The sequence below is a fragment of the Acomys minous genome (genome assembly GCF_964271855.1).
Source record: "Acomys minous genome assembly, chromosome: 13".
NCBI classification, from domain to species: Eukaryota; Metazoa; Chordata; class Mammalia; order Rodentia; family Muridae; genus Acomys; species Acomys minous.
This window is the reverse complement of record NC_140495.1, coordinates 12,410,646-12,429,114: the sequence shown is the minus strand read 5'-3', so window position 1 is coordinate 12,429,114 and position 18,469 is coordinate 12,410,646.

Genomic DNA, 18,469 nt, shown 5'->3' with positions numbered 1-18,469 from the left:
ACTTCTCCTGTTCCCATTAACCTCTTTTCTCTCCTGTCTAAGGTAGGTAGGTTGGAAGGGAGCATTAAAGAGCCCCAAATAAAGTAGGGTTGGGAAAGGTGGAAGCCTACGGTTTAGTGTATTATCATCATGGCGGGAAGCATGGCGGCATGCAGGCAGACATGGTGCTGGAGAAGAAGCTGAGAGATCTACATCTGGGTCGGCAGGCAGCAGGAAGTGAAGGTCACACTGGGCATGGCTTGAACATCTAAGACCTCAAAGCTCACCCCCACCAGGTGACGCAGTTCCTCCAACAAGGCCACACCTACTCCAGCAAGACCACATCAACTAATAGTGCCACTCCCTAAGGGCCTATGGGGGCCATTTTAGTCAAACCACCACAAATAGGGGTTATTTGGAGACCGGAGATGGTTGGGTGCATGCACAGATCTGCTTCCATGATGGGGGTTATTTGAGGGACCAGGGAGATGGCTCAGCATCAGGTAGAGGTGCTTGCTGCTAAGCGGAATGATCTGAGTTCAGTTTCTAGGACCCCCATGGTAGAGGGAGAGAACCAACGTCTGTAAGTTGTCCTCTGATCATCACATACATGACTGTGCCCATATGTATGTAAACACTAATAATTATAAACAATGACTACATGCTTTAAAAAAGTTGTTCAGCTCTAAATACCATTAGTGTTAAGGCTGATAAACCTTGCTCTAAATGTAAAAAACATACCTTGAGTAGTTTTGGTTTTGCATGGCAGGAGGAGGTCAAATAAAGAATTGCTAATTATATGTGGATTAATTGCCTGGGCACATATCAATGTTTTTTGATGTTACTTTCTGTTGTGAGTTGAGTTCCATGAGGGGAATATGTTAAGAAGCAGCTTAGCCTGCAGTGCGCTTATTAAAGAGAGCCCTTGGGATTATTACTGAGGGGGAGGGAGAGGAAACAGAATTGGGCCAAAGAAGAAAAGTTGAACAGCTAAGCGGAACAAATGCGAGCCTTCAGTGACCTGCTGGCGAGCTCTAGAGTCCCAGAGATGCCTGGTGGCTGAGGGTGAGAATGGCCAGGCTTGGTCAGTCCATGGGCCAGTAAAGTGTGGGCTGTCCAGGAGAATCTGTGCAGCTGAGACAACCCCCTAGGGCTGATGGCTCAGGACTGGCTCCCTCTGGGCTTGGGACCAGAGTTGCCCCTCTGCAGCCTGCCACAGTGAAGGTCCCATCTGGGATTTGGCAGCATGAGATAGCAGTTGGGAACATCAGAGTTAGAGACTTCTAGAAGATAACAAACATGGAAGAAGTGGGGAAAATGACGGGGTGAGAAAGGGTCGCACATCTATGGATATTGCTGGGGTAAAGGCCCAATGTGGTCCAGATGGAGTCCCTCCTGTGTTTCTCCCTCTAGCTTCTGTTGTTCTGTGTTTCCCCACAACATTCACAACAGAAACTGATCTGTGTGTGTGTGTGTGTGTGTGTGTGTGTGTGTGTGTGTGTGTGTGTGTATCCTTTGGGCCAGGCAGGGTGTTCTGAAGTGAAACCACCTGAAGCCCGCCTGAGGCACACACTGCCAGGCCTCCACACTCTCTTTCCTTGATCCTTGACATGGGCTATGCCAGCTAGGGCCTGGCCTCCCCTAAGACAGCTCTGCAACTGAGGTTGCCCTGAGGGAGACTAATGGTGGCATTTGCTTGGTGTGGCTCGGGGGAAGGGGGCGCTGATCTCTCTGCTTGAAGCATCCACACATGGGATGACGGGATGTAAGTTCATCCGCTCCACAGTTAAGAGCAGCTCTAGAGCTCCAAGCAGAGGGAAGAAGGGAGAGCCATCAGCGAGGAGAGGACCAAGCCTGAGCCTTGAGTGGACTCTTAATGGGGCTTGGGGAGGTGAGACACCTCTGGGAATGGAATGTGGAGGTGGCAGTGAGTACTTATAGGGTAGACGTGGGCTAGGCTAAGTAAAGGAGACAGTTGAAAAGTGTGAGCAGGCTAGATGCTCAGCTTGTGGGGAGATGCCTCCAGGTGTGGGCTGGCTAGACCCTGAAGGATGAAGACATGGGCAGGTGCTGAGTGATTTGATTTCAATACTTAGTAAAATTTAACTATTTAAAAAAAATGGAGAGAGGGCTGGAGAGATGGCTCAGAGGTTATTAGAACACTGTCTGTTCTTCCAAAGGTCCTGAGTTCAATTCCCAGCAACCACATGGTGGTTCACAACCATCTATAATGTGATTTGATGCCCTCTTCTGGTTGCAGGTGTACATGTAGGCAGGTGTACATAATAAATAAATAAATCTTAAAAAAAAAAATGGAGAGCAGGATCTCCAAGACAACCACACTGCTTGCTGAATTTTCCCCAAGCCATACTTCTGCAATGTCTAGCATCTTCATATGAAACTGGAGCATGGCCACACACCCTTGCTCTGAGAATAAGCACTATTTTGCTTCCTGGAACGCACATGTGCTTGGTTGCTTTGTACATTTTGTACAGGTAGTTATATGGTGGGCACTTGGATACCTGGCTCCGCTCACTCTGGTGTTGGTGAGAGTCATCAGAGTGTGGCAGCGATGGCAAATTGCTCAATGGGTGGCTAAGTACTTAACTGTCTTAACCATTCCAGCACGGGTGAGTGTCTGGGCTACAACAGACTGTTCTGTTCTGAGCAATTGTGGACATTTCTAGATAGGCATGCAGTTCTTTTGGACACACCCACCTTAATGGGAGAGTCATAGGGTCACGGGATGGCTATATGTTTAGGTTTAGTAGATATAATTTTGTGGAGCTGGGGATGGCTCAGTGTTTTAAGTTCTTTCTGCACAATCGTGGAGACCTGAGTTCGGATCCCCTAGCGCCCATGTAAAACTCCAGGTTCGGGGGCATGCATCTGGCATCCCAGCACTGAGGAGGCAGAGATAGTAGGATCCCTGGCCTTGCTAGCAGTCAGTCTAGCCCAGTCAGTGAGCTCTAGGCTCTGTGAGAGACCCTGCTTTAAAAAAAGTAAGGTGGAGAGTGATTGAGCAATTCACTCAGTAGTGATCTCTGGTCTCCACATGCACATACACACATGTGTACCACCTTATACAAATGCACATGCACGCACACATGTGAGCTCACAAACACACACACACAAACACAAATTTTAGAAAGAGAGGATATGCCATGCTGCCTTCTCATCAGCAAGGTGATGAGCTTGTATAGATTTCTCTACACTATTTTGTGTATTTAAAATGTTGCAAGATTAATTTTTTAAAATATATCTCTATGTAGCTTCTGGGATGCATGGAAACCTTGGAATGCAAAAGATTTTCTAGATCTTGACTCCATTCTCACTCACAAAACTGTCTTCAGGCCTCATCTGTCCTCCTCTGAATGCTATACTGAGGCGTGAGGGCCCAAGGCCCTGTGTGGAGAGGAACAGTAGCCTCCTTCCTGGCAAAGCTCAGCTTTGCCTGTAAGCAGTCACTTCATACTGCTTCTTTTTAAGATAAACTCAAGATTAACACTTCCTTCGCAGGAATAAAACCCAGTCTTCACTGGGGCAACAAACCCATCTGTGTCTGTTAACAGGAGAAGACGCACCATGGTGACCTTTGACCTCTTTCACCAGAATGGCAGGACATACATTGGTAGTCTGGCCCGATCCAGAGGCTCTTCACAGAGTCTTCCCCCCCCCCACCCCCCACGCCCTGGAGGGAGTTCCTTGCTGCACTGCCCAGCTTACCCTGAACCCCTAATCCCTGTGGAGCCTCCTCCGGCTCGGGGGTGGGGGTGGGGGGGGTGGGGAGGGACTGAGCAGGAAGCAGCATCCTTGGGAGTCTTATTAGCTGTTCTCCGGAATGTCGCTAGGTCATGAAGTTCCATGACTTAGGTCCCACAGGAATTACTGGGGTCTAGTAACATCAGCTTTATGTCTCCGGGACACATTTTCTTCCCCCTGCTGAGCTGGTTTCTTGTGAACAATTCCCTTGATGTTCTGACATCCGTCTCCAATGCCCTCCATGGAGGACAAATTCTCTGGGAATGGGAAGTGTGTCACGAGCTCTCATCGTTTTCCTCATAGGTTTTCCCTTAGAATGTTCCATCTGAGCTCTGAATTTTATCTGATAGCAGCAGCTGCTTGGGCTCTAGTCTGTATCCTCCTGTAGCCTTCACCCGACTCCCCATAGGCATTGTATTGATTGCTTTGCTTATTATTGTGACCAGATACTTGGCAGAAGCCACTTAAGCCAGGCGAGGTTTATTTTTGCTGACAGTTTGAGGGGGATATAGCCACCGTGACAGGGAAGACAGCAACAAGAAGGGAGGCATCCGGTCACGTCATGTTCTGCAGCCAGCAAGCAGAGAGACGAACGCTGGTGCTCAGCTAGCCTTCCTCTTTTGATGAAGTTTGGTGCCCAGCCCGTGAACTAGTGCTACTCATATTTAGGTTAGATCTTCCCACTAGAAAATCCTTCCCCAGACACCCTGGAGGTGTGTTTCCATGGTGATTCAATGAAGATTAACCATCAGAGCCGCCGTGGCTTGTGGGTTGAATGAGCAATGTTCCCCACTGGCTCGTGCGTTTGAACATTTGGTCCTCAGTTGGTGCTTTAGAACTGAAACTCCGGATGTAGACCAGGCTGGCCTTGAACTCACAGATTTGCGTGCCTCTGCCCCCTGAGTGCTGGGATTAAAGGTGTGCGCCACCAATGTCTGGCTGGGTTGTTGGATCTTTAGGAGGTAGAATCTTAATGGAAGAAGTAAATCACTAAGGGGCAGCACTGAGGTTTTGTGTCCTGTCTTCACTCCCTGTCCTTGTTCGTATCTCTCTCTCTCTCTGTCTCTCTGTCTCTGTCTTTCTCTGTCTCTGTCTTTCTGTCTCTCTGCCTCTCTCTCTCTCTCTCTCTCTCTCTCTCTCTCTCTCTCCATCCTGACAGGCAAGCCTCATGTTCCCGCTGCCATGGCTTCTCCTGCTCCCCTCCCCCCCCCAAACCCCTCCTCCCACACCAGGACTGACTGTGTCACTCTGGAACTGTGAGCCCAAGGAAACCCGTTCGTTCTTCCTTAATTTGCTTTTTCCCAGAGTATCCTATCACATCAATGGAAAAGCAGCTAATACATGATGTTCGACAGGAGGAAGAAACTGCGAGGAGCTGGAAGACAGAGAACATGGTCTTCATTATTAGGTAAAGCCGAGCCAGAATGCCGAGCTGCGTGGTGTTGCCTGGGTGTCTCATGTATAAATGGGGTAAAAGTTGTAACTATCTCATTTCTACACTTTTCACAGGTCAAAGTGCTCGGCATAAAGTCGAACAGCAGGAATGCAGTAAACATCTTTTTGCATCTAAGAGTATCTTCCTGGGACAGAGTCTCTAAGAAAGGCGAGTATTGAGAAAGAACACATAAATAGTTTTACAGAAGCTTAAAGCTAAGGACTCCCCAAGCACTGTGGCCCCGTGAGACAATGTCTCGAGGGTCCATCTTGGCCCATGTTCACTAGTGCTGAGCACATGAGTCAAACAGGGCCTCACCCCTGGTCCTGTTTTGTTCTCATTATTTCTTATTGCTCTGAGAGTGAGTGACCACAGCTCACTGTTTTTCCATTTATTTTAGTCACCTTTAAATCCTTTGTTTCAACCTTGGCTGGTCTAGAACTTGCAATGTAGACCAGGTTGGCCTCCAACTCATAGAGATCTACCTGCCTCCCAGGATTCAAGGTGTGTCCTGACACACCCAGCAACCGTTTCTTTTAAAGGTAAGTTTTCATTATTCTTGATAAATGTATACCTATACACAATGAAACAAGACCATGTCTGCTCGATGCTCCTCCCTTCAGATGGTGAGGTCCCTTTAGGCTTCTCCCTTGAAGCCAAGATGAACTTGAGGCTTGCTACGATGACAGAATGTGGTGGGAACCATGTTTTGTTACCTTAGAGCCTGTGTTGCCAAAGTGTGTGCACGCTGCTAGCTGTTCTCTCAGGGCGCTGCCCCGTCACCCTGTGCCAACCTTGATTGATTAACACCCCCTAAAGGATTAGAGACTCCACGGGACAGAGACAAGCCTGCCAGACAGAGCCCTCCTGGGCCAAACGGCGCCTAGACACTCTATTGGCCAACTGTGAGAGCATGCGGGAGCCCGCCTGAGCCTCCATCATTAACCACATCATGAAGTAATGGGCTAAATAAGGAGATGTGATTTTATAACGCTGGGTTTGGAGTTTGTGTTTTGTTGGTGGTGTTTTATTATGGTGTGAGTATGCTATGTATGCATGTACGTATGTTTTCACAAGCCTGAGTGTGCATGCATGTGGAGGCCAGAGGCTGATACCCCATGTCTTCTTTAATCACCCCTATCTGCTGTACTGAAGCAGTGTATCTCACTTGTACCAGAACTCACCTACTTTGCCTCTAGCTAGCCAGCTTGCTCAAGGACCCTCTGATGCTGCCCCTCACCTACTGCAGCTGCAGGTGGGTTGCCATGATGACAAGGGTTTCACATGGGTTCTGGAGAGCCAAACCTTGCTCCTCATGTTTGTGCATCTCCCACATTTACCCATTGAGCATCTCCCCAGTCCTTTATTTATATTTATATATATATAAAAATATTTCAAAATTTATTTTCTATCTGTGAATGTTTTGCCTGAGTATGTCTATGTACCACATGCTTCCAGTGCCTGTGGAGGTCAGAGGAGGGTGTCAGATCCCCTGGAACTGGAGTTAGAGATGACCATGATCTGCTGTGTGGGTGTTGGGAACCGAACCTGGGTCCTGTGCAAGAGCAGTCAGCGCTCTTAACTACTGTCCCATCTCTTTAGGCCTTTTGGTTTTCTTTCTTGAGACAGGATCTCATGTAGCCCAGGCTACCCTTGAATTCCCTATGTAGCTGAGGCTGTTTGTAAATTTCTGATCTCCCAGCTTTAGCCTTCTAAAGTGCTGGGATTTGAAGAATAGGCCGTCATGCCTGATGGGAACGGGTTGTTACATGCTACAGTAAAATCAACCTGAGCTCATTTCCTAACTTTGTTGTTTATTAGTTCTGTGATCTTCAACCGTCTCATCCTTCCAGTAGGTACAACAATTTCCACACGTCGTTTAGAGTACACCAGACAATTCGCATAGAGCTGGCAACACGGCCTAGCACATTTTAGATCCTCAACAACTGAGCCTCTGTCTCAGAGACAAGGTGACACTGTCTGAAAGTTCAGGGTGTAGGAGGTGCCCTTGTTCTGGGAAGCCAGTTTTGTCACTGATTGCATGTCACCCATTCTCTTTTGTAAGAGAAAACATTCTTTTCATCATTGTCTTGATTCCTCATTACCAGCAATTTCCATCTGCCCTCTTTTAAGTTACTTTTCCCCCCTAAGGACTAAGATAAATAGCATCTGTCTCCGCAGGACGCTTGACTGATGGCACCCATGTTCTTTGCTGACCATGTCTAGCGATCTGGAGCGCCAAGCCTTGCACAAATGAAGGTGCGACACGAATCCCACCCTGTTCCTTTAAGGAAAAGTCAAGCTGCCAAAAGCTGAGGAATTATATAATTATCAGTTTTGCTTGCTAGATAATTGTACTTTTTAAATGCTTTACTCAAAATAGCTTTTCTTTCTTTCTTTCTTCTACTTTTAAAAATAAGTCTACATCTCTGACTTAGGAGTAATTTGAATTTTCCTTCTCTTTTGGTGTGAATTTTTTCTTGGTGCTAAAATGCTGTAAGAAACAGCAGTATTATAGGTAAACAGAGAAAAGTTGGGAAGGGGGCTTTTAAAGAAGAGGACTGTACTGTCCTCTCTGACACTGAGGAGGCTCTTTTGTTTATCTGGGTCTGGCATTCTCCATCCACATTTAGTGTAAGTGGGACATTCTCAGCACACACTGCATAGTTGCAAAATTCTTGAAATTTCAAACCAGGAATTTCTATGCAAGTATGAAAGGCAAAGATGTGAACTCAAAGAACACAAAATGCCCATCCTGGCTGGCTGGCCTGCTTCTTTTGTGAATAGAGATGTGTTGTCACTTTTTCAAAATAATTCATTTTTATTTTATTTACACTGGTGTTCTGCCTGCATGAGTAAAGGAGTCAGATCCCCTGCCACAGGAGTTAAAGACAGCTGTGAGCTACCATGTGAGTGCTGGGAATTGAACCTGAGTCCTCTGGAAGAGCAGCCAGTGCTCTTAACTGCTCAGCTATCTCTCCAGCCTCCAGTTTTAGAATTTTTTAAAAAATTCATTTTATATCCTGGCCATCTCCCCATCCCTTCTCTCCTCCCAGTCCCACTCTCCCTCTTCCCTCCTCTATTCCTCAGAAAAGGGGAGCTCCCTTTCCCATCCACCCCAGCTCATTAAGTCACTTCAGGACTGTGCATGCCATTTTTCTCTGTGACCTGGCAAGGTAGTTTCTGCCAGTGGGGAGTAGTAAAAAAGCTGGCACCAGAGTTGTCATTATTCAGAAATTTGTTGTTTTTAAAAATTAGATCACTCATAGGAATTTTTGACTATCAGATTTATTACTCGTTGTTTGAAAATACCTCACAAAGTTTAAATATTACAGTATATGGTGTTAAAGAAAATGTCAGCACTAATAACAGTAACTTCAGGTGGGGAGCAGGAGAGGTGGGTCCTGGCTTCTCTTTAGGTTTCCTCTCATCTCCTTTAATGCTTATTGCTACTAAATTACAATCCTAGACCCCCCAGGATGCCAACGGGTACCGGCTAACACAGTGATTTGCTTTGGACCTTGGCACTTTCGGAGAAGCATCTTTCTGAACACCACACAGAATGAGTTGATGGTCCCATGGTCTCAGGACCTGGATAATGAATATTGGAGCTCGTCAATGATCCTTGTTGATTAGAATAATGTCTTTTTAATATTACTTTTTAGTTATTAAAGTTGCACTCACAAAACAGTGGCAATCGCATGCAGACCCTGGAGGCACCTTCATCTCTGTACTTACGTAAGCGTGCCTCTTACTGTAACTGTGTCTGACTGTGAGAATCGTGGGGTTATTCTTATTGCCTGTTTCTCCTCATAGCATGCCAGGAAAGGAGACATTAGTTGCTGCAATTTGATCAACTTCACAATTTCATGGGTCCCTCAGGTGTGGTACAGCGGCCACAGGCCACACTGATGCTCACTTCTGACTGCTGCCTGCCAACATGGCTCTATACAAATGTGCCTTAGCTGGGTGGAATAGTCTTCTTTGCTTTGGTGTGTGGCTGATGTTCTGTCAACGTTGTCCCCAGGGTCTGCTCTCCAGTTTATTCTACATCTTCTCCATGACATTTGTCTTCCTGGGGCGTGAGAGTCACTTACGCATGACTCCTTCATTCATGTGCCACATGTGACAAGAGCTGGGGCATACTTTACAGGGATTTTTTTTCCAAATATGATTACAAGTAAGTTTAGTTTTACACACACACACACACACACACACACACACACACACACACACACACATACACACACACACACACCCTCAGTGCTAGATACAGAGTAGAGATTACTACTTTTGTGTTATAGTGATAAAAACAAAAGTGGCTTTCAAAACTCCCATTCAGTACTGAGGTATGGAGCAGCAACAGCAAAGTAAAACACAGCCTCAAGTCCTTGTCATGCAGAGATAGATTCATGGCAAGATTTTGGGCATCACAGGCTCCTGCTATACTTTTGAAACTTAGTCTGCACATATATATACATGTCTATAGACAAGAAACACACTGCCTACAGTTGAACATGGTGGCTAAAAAAGACCTCAACTGGACTTAAACCTGAAGATGTTGGGCTTGTATAATAATATGTGCTATCCTGTCAAATTGCCACATCTATCCTCAAAGAAGTGAAGAGATCAATAAGGCATGTAGCACTCAAAGTCAGACATAACACACACACACACACACACACACACACACACACACACACACACACCACGCACGCACACATGCACAAGATGCTTATATCCGGCTCACCCCTGACTATGAGCTGTACTGAGCTGCAAACACCAGAAGTCCCAGCTCTCTTAACACACATCTATGATTTAGTTGGCCTTTTAATAAACTCCTTGTGTTCACCTCAATGTCAAAAGACAGACACCCCGATACGTGTGTGCAACGTCCAAATACAAAGAGAGGGGACAGCCTTTTCTGCCTGTCAGGTAGCTGCAGAGGCTTGCTATGCTAGGTATGGGATTTGAAAACTGCCTAGACCTCGAAGCCAAGCATGGCCTACTGCTAGTTTTTTTTTTTTTAATTAATTTATCTGTTTGCTCATTTGTTTTGGTCGTGGTGGCGGCGTTGGCCTCCGTGGTGGCAACGTGTATGTACGACATGGTGAGTATGCATATGAGGCACATATGGTTCTGTGTTGTCACACCACAGAGTGTGTGTAGAGGACGGAAGATAGATTTCAGGAATCAGTTCTTGACACCGATGTTTGCTTATTATTATTATTATTAATATTTTGGAGGCAGGGTTTCTCTCGTTTCTGCTATGCTGTATATTTCAGACTAGCTGTCCCAGGAACTCCTTGGTGATTTTCCTGTCTCTGTCTCCCATCTCGTGGTAGGAGTGTTGGGGTGACAGATGCATGCCACAACATCCATCTTTTTGTGTCCATTCAGAGGATCTGAACTCAGGCCATCAGGCTTGGGCAGCAAGCACTTTTGCCCTCTGACCCTTTACTTCATCCTATTCATTCTTGAGACAGTCTCTCTACATGGTCCAGGCTATCGCCCATCTCTCCATCCTCCTGGCTCAGTCTCTGTAGTCTGGGATTACAGAAATAGTTTCTAAATTGGATATTATTCTCTTGCAGTGTGATCTTGTGTGGACCGTGCGTCCAGGGGAACTGGCACAGGGCTAGCGAGGTTGAAGCATGCTCAAACCCTGATCTCACCCTGAGAACGGAAGATGTGGAACAAAGCTCTCTCCTTGTTTCCCGTGCCTGCCTCAAGAACACGTGATACAGCCCCAAGGTTACGTGAGCGTGGCTCCTGTTATCCTTCCCCACGCAAATACAGCATTGCCAGCATCCTAGTTCCAGCCAGTGACATGCGTTCATCCTCAAAACCCTTCCCACGGCCCAAGGCTTATAATTCCCTGTTTCACATGAAATAAATGGACCAGAAGCATCCTCGATGACGAAGATTGTCTGAGGCTCGTCAGTCAGGCAGGCCATTGCAAGCTTCCGCCATTTCGTTGAGTCAGTAATATTTTGCCCCACGTTTTTAAAAGTAGAAGCTCACCCTGTAACCTTGATAAGGCATCTGAATTTCCTAGTGGTGGCTCTGGGTTACTTAAGGGAGGTCTTTTTTAAAAAATGTATTATATTTCTTCACTAACTCTCCACAGCTATGGGAAAGTAAAGAAAATGTATTATAAACATTGGCAATTCAAATGTTCTACATGTAAAGCATGAAGAAAAATTAGATTATAGCAAAATAGATCTGGCTCCGCACAAGAGATGACGCCAGGATTTCCATTTGGCTTTACCCAGCTGCATATTATTATTTTAGCTTACTTTTGTTCCTGTCTCCCTTTTTATTTGCTTGTTTATAAAGAAAATGGTAGATTCACAAAGAGAGATGTAAAAACCTGGCAACCTCTAGATCAACATCAACTCAAAATACTGCTCTTAGGGTAACTCAAAGGGAACAAAAGATAATTTATTCTGAGCCAAACATGAGGGACTAGACTCTGGGAACAGAGATTCAGAGTGCCCAGGATTATACGTGCCAATGGCAAAACAGGTCCAGGGAATTATTATAGTCACAGGACAAAAGTCATAAATCAAGGCATCTTCCAAACACGTTGGTGAGACCATCAGGCAGGCGGTCACCACAGAGCAGAGGAGACCCCGCTGCAGGTCTCAGATGCCATCTGGCGACATTCTTAACTTTTGTGTTGGTGGAAGCACTGGTCTTCTGAGTTAATTTATGTCGATAGTCTTACCTGAGAATGAAAAGCACGCTGGGTCAAACACACAGTGGTCAACGGTTAAAGAGGCCGTAGATGGCCCAGAAGAGTTTGGTTCTGGATCCGCAGTGTCCTAAGGCTCCACAGCCATGAAGCCGCAGTCGGTTGTTTGGCTGGGTAGAACCGTCAGCACGAGTTGGGCTTTCTTCTGGGGACCTCAGCCCATAATAGTCTACTGGATCTGAATCTAGCTTGAACCTTTGTGGCCAAATGGCAGGAAATGGCATATTATTTTCAATGTTTTAAAGTGAAACGCACGGACAGAGCTCAGGAATGGGGCCGGTTGGCAAATTAATAATTAATGCCTGGGGAAAAAAATCCCCAAAGCTGCAGGCACATTTCAGAAATGGTAACCTTTACTTGAAACCAGAAAGGATGTGAAGAGACCAGGCACATTGGCCACAGCAATCTCTCTCTCTCTCTCTCTCTCTCTCTCTCTCTCTCTCTCTCTCTCTCTCTTTCTCTGTGTGTGTGTGTGTGTGTGTGTGAGAGAGAGAGAGAGAGACAGACAGACAGACAGACAGACAGACAGACAGGCAGGCAGACAGACAGACTGACTTTGCCAGACAGTGGAAAAAACTGTTTGAGGGCCCGGAGAGATGGCTCAGTGGATTGAATGTTTGCTATACAGATGTGACGGCAGGAATTCAGGTCTCCAGAACTGGTAGGTGTGGTGGGTCTGTTGGGGTGTTTTTAATGGTATGGTTTAATAAAGTTTATTATTAGCCTTATAATGATTGTGGTGGTATTTTCTAACCTGTTATCAATCAATAAAACTACAGACACCTGTTATATTTTAAAATAGCCTTGTTTCTCCTAGGGCAGGGCAGATATTAATCCCATAAACTACCTTCCAAATCTTCCTGCTCTGATCCTATGCCATCTGCTTCTAATAATTTCTATCAAGCTACCTCCCATCCATCATCCCAAATACTTTCTAACGTTCTTCATCTGGGGCGAAATCCTCCATCCACACCAGCCATGTGCTTCTTTCTCCACCTACCCATGGCGGCCTCCTTCCTTCTCCTCCTCTGGTACTGGACCCCTTTCCTTCCCAAGATCCTTCCCCCCCACCCCCCACCCCAGATAGCGTTTGTTTCGCCTGTCTTCTCCTGGCCCTGCCTAGATGTCATCTTTTTTATTGGTCAAGCAGGGAAGAAAGGTTACAAAACAATATTTGGGGCATGCAAGAATGTGTTCAAGGCAGCAAGCAGACCTTAAGAGCCTATAATCAGCATCAAAATACATCAGACCAACCCTTAACAGCGCTCCTACTATAATCTGAGTTCTTGCGGTACAGAGGCAGGAGATTGTTTTGGCATGCTGGCTAGCTAGACCAGCCAAACTGGCAAGCTGTAGGCTTAGAGAGAGAACCTGCCTCAGGGAGTTGGGTGGACTCTCCCAGTGAACCAAGTGGAGAGTGGTTAACCTCCAGTCTCCACATACATGAATACACATGCACTCATATGCACTTGAACAGGTACACGGAGGCATGAACATGCACACTGCACACATGCGCACACACTCACATTAATATAGTATACTAAAAAAAAAAAGAACGCAAACAGATCCACTTGAAAGCATAAATTGTATGCAGAAAAAGTGGCAGCATATTTGAGATATGTTCATTAATTCCTATTACATGCAGCTGATTTACCAACCAATTGAGAAGAGAGATTACAAGTATTCACTCAAATTCCATGTTTTTCTCTTAGGCAGCAGTTGACTTCTTTGTCTTTGAAAACCTCTCAGTGGAGTGGACTTTGGTCAATTTTGATGAGTTTTCAAACCAGATAGACCACCTTGCTGCCTTCAGGATAGGCAGGAGCCCATGCTGTCTGGCTTCCCACTGACCCAGGCAGCTGTCAATCCCAGGGACAGATCCAGTCGGCCCTGACACTGTTATTCTGTTTCCCACTCTTCTTTCCCATCCTTCTATTGGCAATGTGGGCAGAACAAGTCCTGGTGAGCAGCATGAAGGGCTGAACCCTGGCCTGCCAGAGGAGGCGATGCTTAAGTAAAGGCTGGGCAGGCAGAGGCAGAGACCGGCGAGCAGGGTAGGGAAAGAGGTGGAAGGCAAGGAAGAGCAAAGGATGTGTTCTAGCTGGGAGTATCCACACACAGCGACGGGCCAGAGATGCAAGTTGAGTCCTACACAGGACCAGAGGTGGAAGAGCCTTGAAGGCCATCCTAATGGGTTTAAGTTTAGACTTTTCAAGTTGGCTCTTAAATGGGAAATTGTACAATAGTGTCAGTCAATAAGGAGAAAGATTTCCTTGGCTCTACTAAATGATCTGGGAGTAAGGCTGAAGGGGAGAGATGCAGGGATGTTAAGAGTCTGACCGAGAACACCACGGAAGCTTGACCGAGGCCAGTGCAGCAAGCGGGCTAGAAGGGACAGCAAAACACTTGGTGATGGGCTTGGACTTGACATTAATTCATAGGTTTGTGGCCTGGACAAGTTAGATACGATCAAGGATCCTTCCGGAAAGATAGATGTGGGTCTAGAGAGCTTTCTGGGTACTCTATAGAAGGTCCCTGTGTGTTTGCCTCTCAGGGATTGTAGGCAACTGTGCTGGACTTGGAGGGGGGTGGCTGGGATGAAAGAGCAGTTGAAAATAAAACCAACGGCTTAGACAAGAGTGTCCAAGGAGAGTGTGTGAAGGAAAAAAAATCCCAGAGCAATATTAAGATTAAGGGGCACCAGAGAGCAGGAAAATGTTTGCTTATTTATTTATTTGTTGTCGTTCTAAAGATTTATTTACTTTCATTTTAAGTGCATGTGTTTCTTGTCTGCTATGTATGTGTGTGCATGTGTGTGCCTGGTACCTGAGGAGACAAAAGAGGGTGTTAGATTCCCTGGAACTGGAGCTAAGCACAGTTATGAGCCATCATGTGTGGCCTAGGAACATAATCTGGGTCCTCTGCAAGAGCAGCAAAGGCTCTTAAACACTGAGCCCTCTCTCCAGCACCCTGTTTTTGTTTTTGTTATTTTGTTATTATCTTTGGATAGGTTCTCCTGTAACTAAGTCTGGCTTCAAACTTATAGAAATCCTGTCTGGACCACCACTATCATGCCTGGTTAAGAGGGATGAGGTCAAAACTGACAGGTCCCAGGAGATGAGAACAGAAGAGAAGCTTCATGAGTGAGAAGAGTCTGCCCATAGCAGTGGGGCGAAGGAAAACAGGGACAGAAATGGTTTCCCGAGGCAACCCAGAGAGACAGATAATCTGAAGACAGCATGAGCGAGTGGGTTTGTACAGGGAGAAGTCGTCTCTTGGCCTGGTGACTGGCTGATGACATAGTTGTTGGGATAGAGTATTTGTCTAGCTTGCGGGAAGCCCTGGGTTTCATCCCCACCACTACAGAAACTGGGCCGTATCTCTAGCTCCCTGTACCAGGTGGTACATACCTGTACTCCAAGCACTTGGAAGGTGGAGGCAGGAGGATCAGAGGTTCAAAGCCATTCCTGCCTATATGGGCAGTTTGAGGCCAGACTGCAATACATGGGATCTTGTTTCAAAAATAGAAATGTGAGAGAGAGAGAGAGAGAGAGAGAGAGAGAGAGAGAGAGAGACAGACAGACAGACAGACAGACAGACAGACAGACAGACAGACAGACACAGAGACACAGAGAGACACAGAGTTAGAGAGAAAGAGAGACAGAAAGATGGAGAGACCAAGACAGTGAGACAGAGAGACAGAGACAGACAGAGACAGAGAGAGACAGAGAGACAGAGAGACAGAGAGACAGAGACTGGGACAGACAGAGAGACAGAGAGACAGAGACTGAGACAGACAGAGAGACAGAGAGACAGAGACTGAGACAGACAGAGAGACAGATACACACACACACAGATAGAGACAGAGACAGAGAGTAACATACACACACACACACACACACACACACACACACACACACACACACACATTTCCCTGGGGAGAAGAGGATGAAGGTAGTAGTTGTGGGGAGGAAGACAGGTAAAAAGTCCTGTCATCTGTTGAGAAGACTGTGGGTGCATGCTGCAGGCTCATTAGAGTAGCAAACTCTACCATGGAAGATTCCTCATGCCCCCCCTTTGAAGTTTCCATCTGGAGATCCCCTCCCTGCCCCGCCCCACTGCACCTCCCATGTAATTTTGGGAATAGAGAGGTTTCCTTCAGAAGTTCCAAGGTCTCCATCAAAATCTCTCTTCCAAGCCTCCCTTAAACACACAGTGGTATCACAGTCAGGGTAGCCTTCCTGGAAACACTTCCAAGTCCTTCCTCACAAAGCCTACTGGGTGTCTTGGATCTGTTCATCAATTTTCCCACCATATGTCACTTCCTCTTAGGTCTTGAAGTACCCTATACATTTCAGTATGACGGTCACTCCTATATTCCTCTCTTCTTTCCCACTGTACTGTGGATGTTTTGAACAGAGAGAGACATCTACTTCAAACGAGGAGACCAGCAGCTGGCTAATTAGAATAAAAAAACTGGGTGATTGTGTTCTTTTCTTGGAGAAGGTAGATCACATGGCACTGTGACAGTCATTTCAAAGTAAGGTCATGGAGTGGCATCCTGCTACTTTTGAAACATAGAGATTTAAAAAAATTTCCATTTTTATACATCTGTATATATGATGTACATGTGTATGAGTGCGTGTGTGTATGTCTGTGTGTGCATATGTGTGGGCACATGCGTGTGGTGTGTGTATGTCTGTGTGTGCATATGTGTGAGCACATGTGTGTGGTGTGTGTATGTATGTGTGTGAGCACATGCATGTGGTGTGTGTATGTTTGTGTGTGCATATGTGTGAGCACATGTATGTGGTGTGTGTATGTCTGTATGTGCATGTGTGTGAGCACATGCGTGTGGTGTGTGTATGTCTGTGTGTGCATGTGTGTGAGCACATGCATGTGGTGTGTGTATGTCTGTGTGTGGGCACATGCATGTGGTGTGTGTATGTCTGTGTGTGCATGTGTGTGAGCACATGCGTGTGGTGTGTGTATGTATGTGTGTGCATGTGTGTGGGCACATGTGTGTGGTGTGTGTATATATGTGTGTGCATGTGTGTGGGCACATGCATGTGGTGTGTGTGTGTGGAGGGTCTGAATGTATATAGAGACCTGATGTTGATTTGGGAATCATTTGTGAACACTCTTTCATATTATTCATTGGGGCAGAGTCCCTTGAACCCAGAACTTAGACGGACAATATGGCCGTCTTGTTAGCTAGCTTCCCCTGAGTCCCTGTCTCTGCCTGTGCAACAGGTGAGCTGCTGTTCTAGCCTGGCATTTAGGTAGGTTCTGCAGATCCAAACTCTGTGTGGCTGGTGCTGTAACTACTGAGTGGTCCCTTCCCGAGTCAGAGATTTCCCTAGGTGTCCTCAAATGCCCTTGGCTCTTCCACGGAACTTGAGCTCCGTGAGGGAATTTTGCTCACGTGAGACCAAAGTGCCTTGGCCAGGCTCCATGGCTACCGTTCTGCTCCCCTGAGCTATGGCAAATGATTTCTAGCTCAGTGGCTCACTGTGAGCATGGTGTTCCTTCTTAGACCTTTATTTTGCATTTAGCTGACTGCTGGTGTCTGTATTCAGTCTTTCTTTTTGTGTGAAATTTTTTTTCTTTTTTTGAAGGATTGACAAAAATATCATTTTCCCTCCCAGGTAATAAGACCATACCGGCTTAAATATACAAGGGTATATTCGCTCTTAAAGGGAAGTCTAAGGCTGACATAGCATTGGGATGTCTGAAGGAACCCAGGTCTCTATTTTATTGCTCTGTAATTTGGGAGGTTTGTTTTAAAACCTCAAGGCAACTACATAATCTAAGAAGGCTTCTGGGGCTCCAGCCATTACTGGCCACCATGTTAGCTAGCTTGTGCTGTAATAGTCTTGAGGGACAAAGTAGCTCAGAATTTAGTTATTTGTAACTATGGGCATTTATTGGTGTCACTTCTGGGTCTGCACACAGCAGGTCAAGTGTCAGCTTCAGGTTGATGCTGATGCCTGAGTCATGTTTCTCTGCTTTCTCCTCAGCAGTAGCTACTCAGCTATTGGCAGGAGCAGGTCCTGGGGAGGTAATCCAGGAAGGGTCACAGCCAGTTGGTCATGTAAGTAAGATGGCCACAGTTAAAGACAAGACCCAGGGTAATGATGAGGTTTGAAGGTACAAAGAATGTTCCTGTGATTTAGATCTGGGATCTTCCTCGAATTCTAGGAGTTGAAGGCGTGTTTTCTCGCCTGTGGTGCTATTAGGAGGTGACGGGGCCATTTGGGTGTGGCAGTTAGCGGGAGGAAGTTAGTTCATTGGCATCACATCCTTGAAGGTATACTGGGGCCCTAGCACCTTCTTGTCTTTGTTTCCTGGCTGTCATGATATGACTAGGTCTCTTCCTCCTTGTGTTCCCGTCAGGACATGCTGCGCCACCACCAGGGCTAAGCAAGCACAAACTGAGACCTCTGAGACAGTGAGACAAACCAAACGTTTCCTCCGTTCTCAGTGGTCCACACAGGGAGCTAGAGAGATGGCGCCAGGGTTAGGAGTGCTCACTT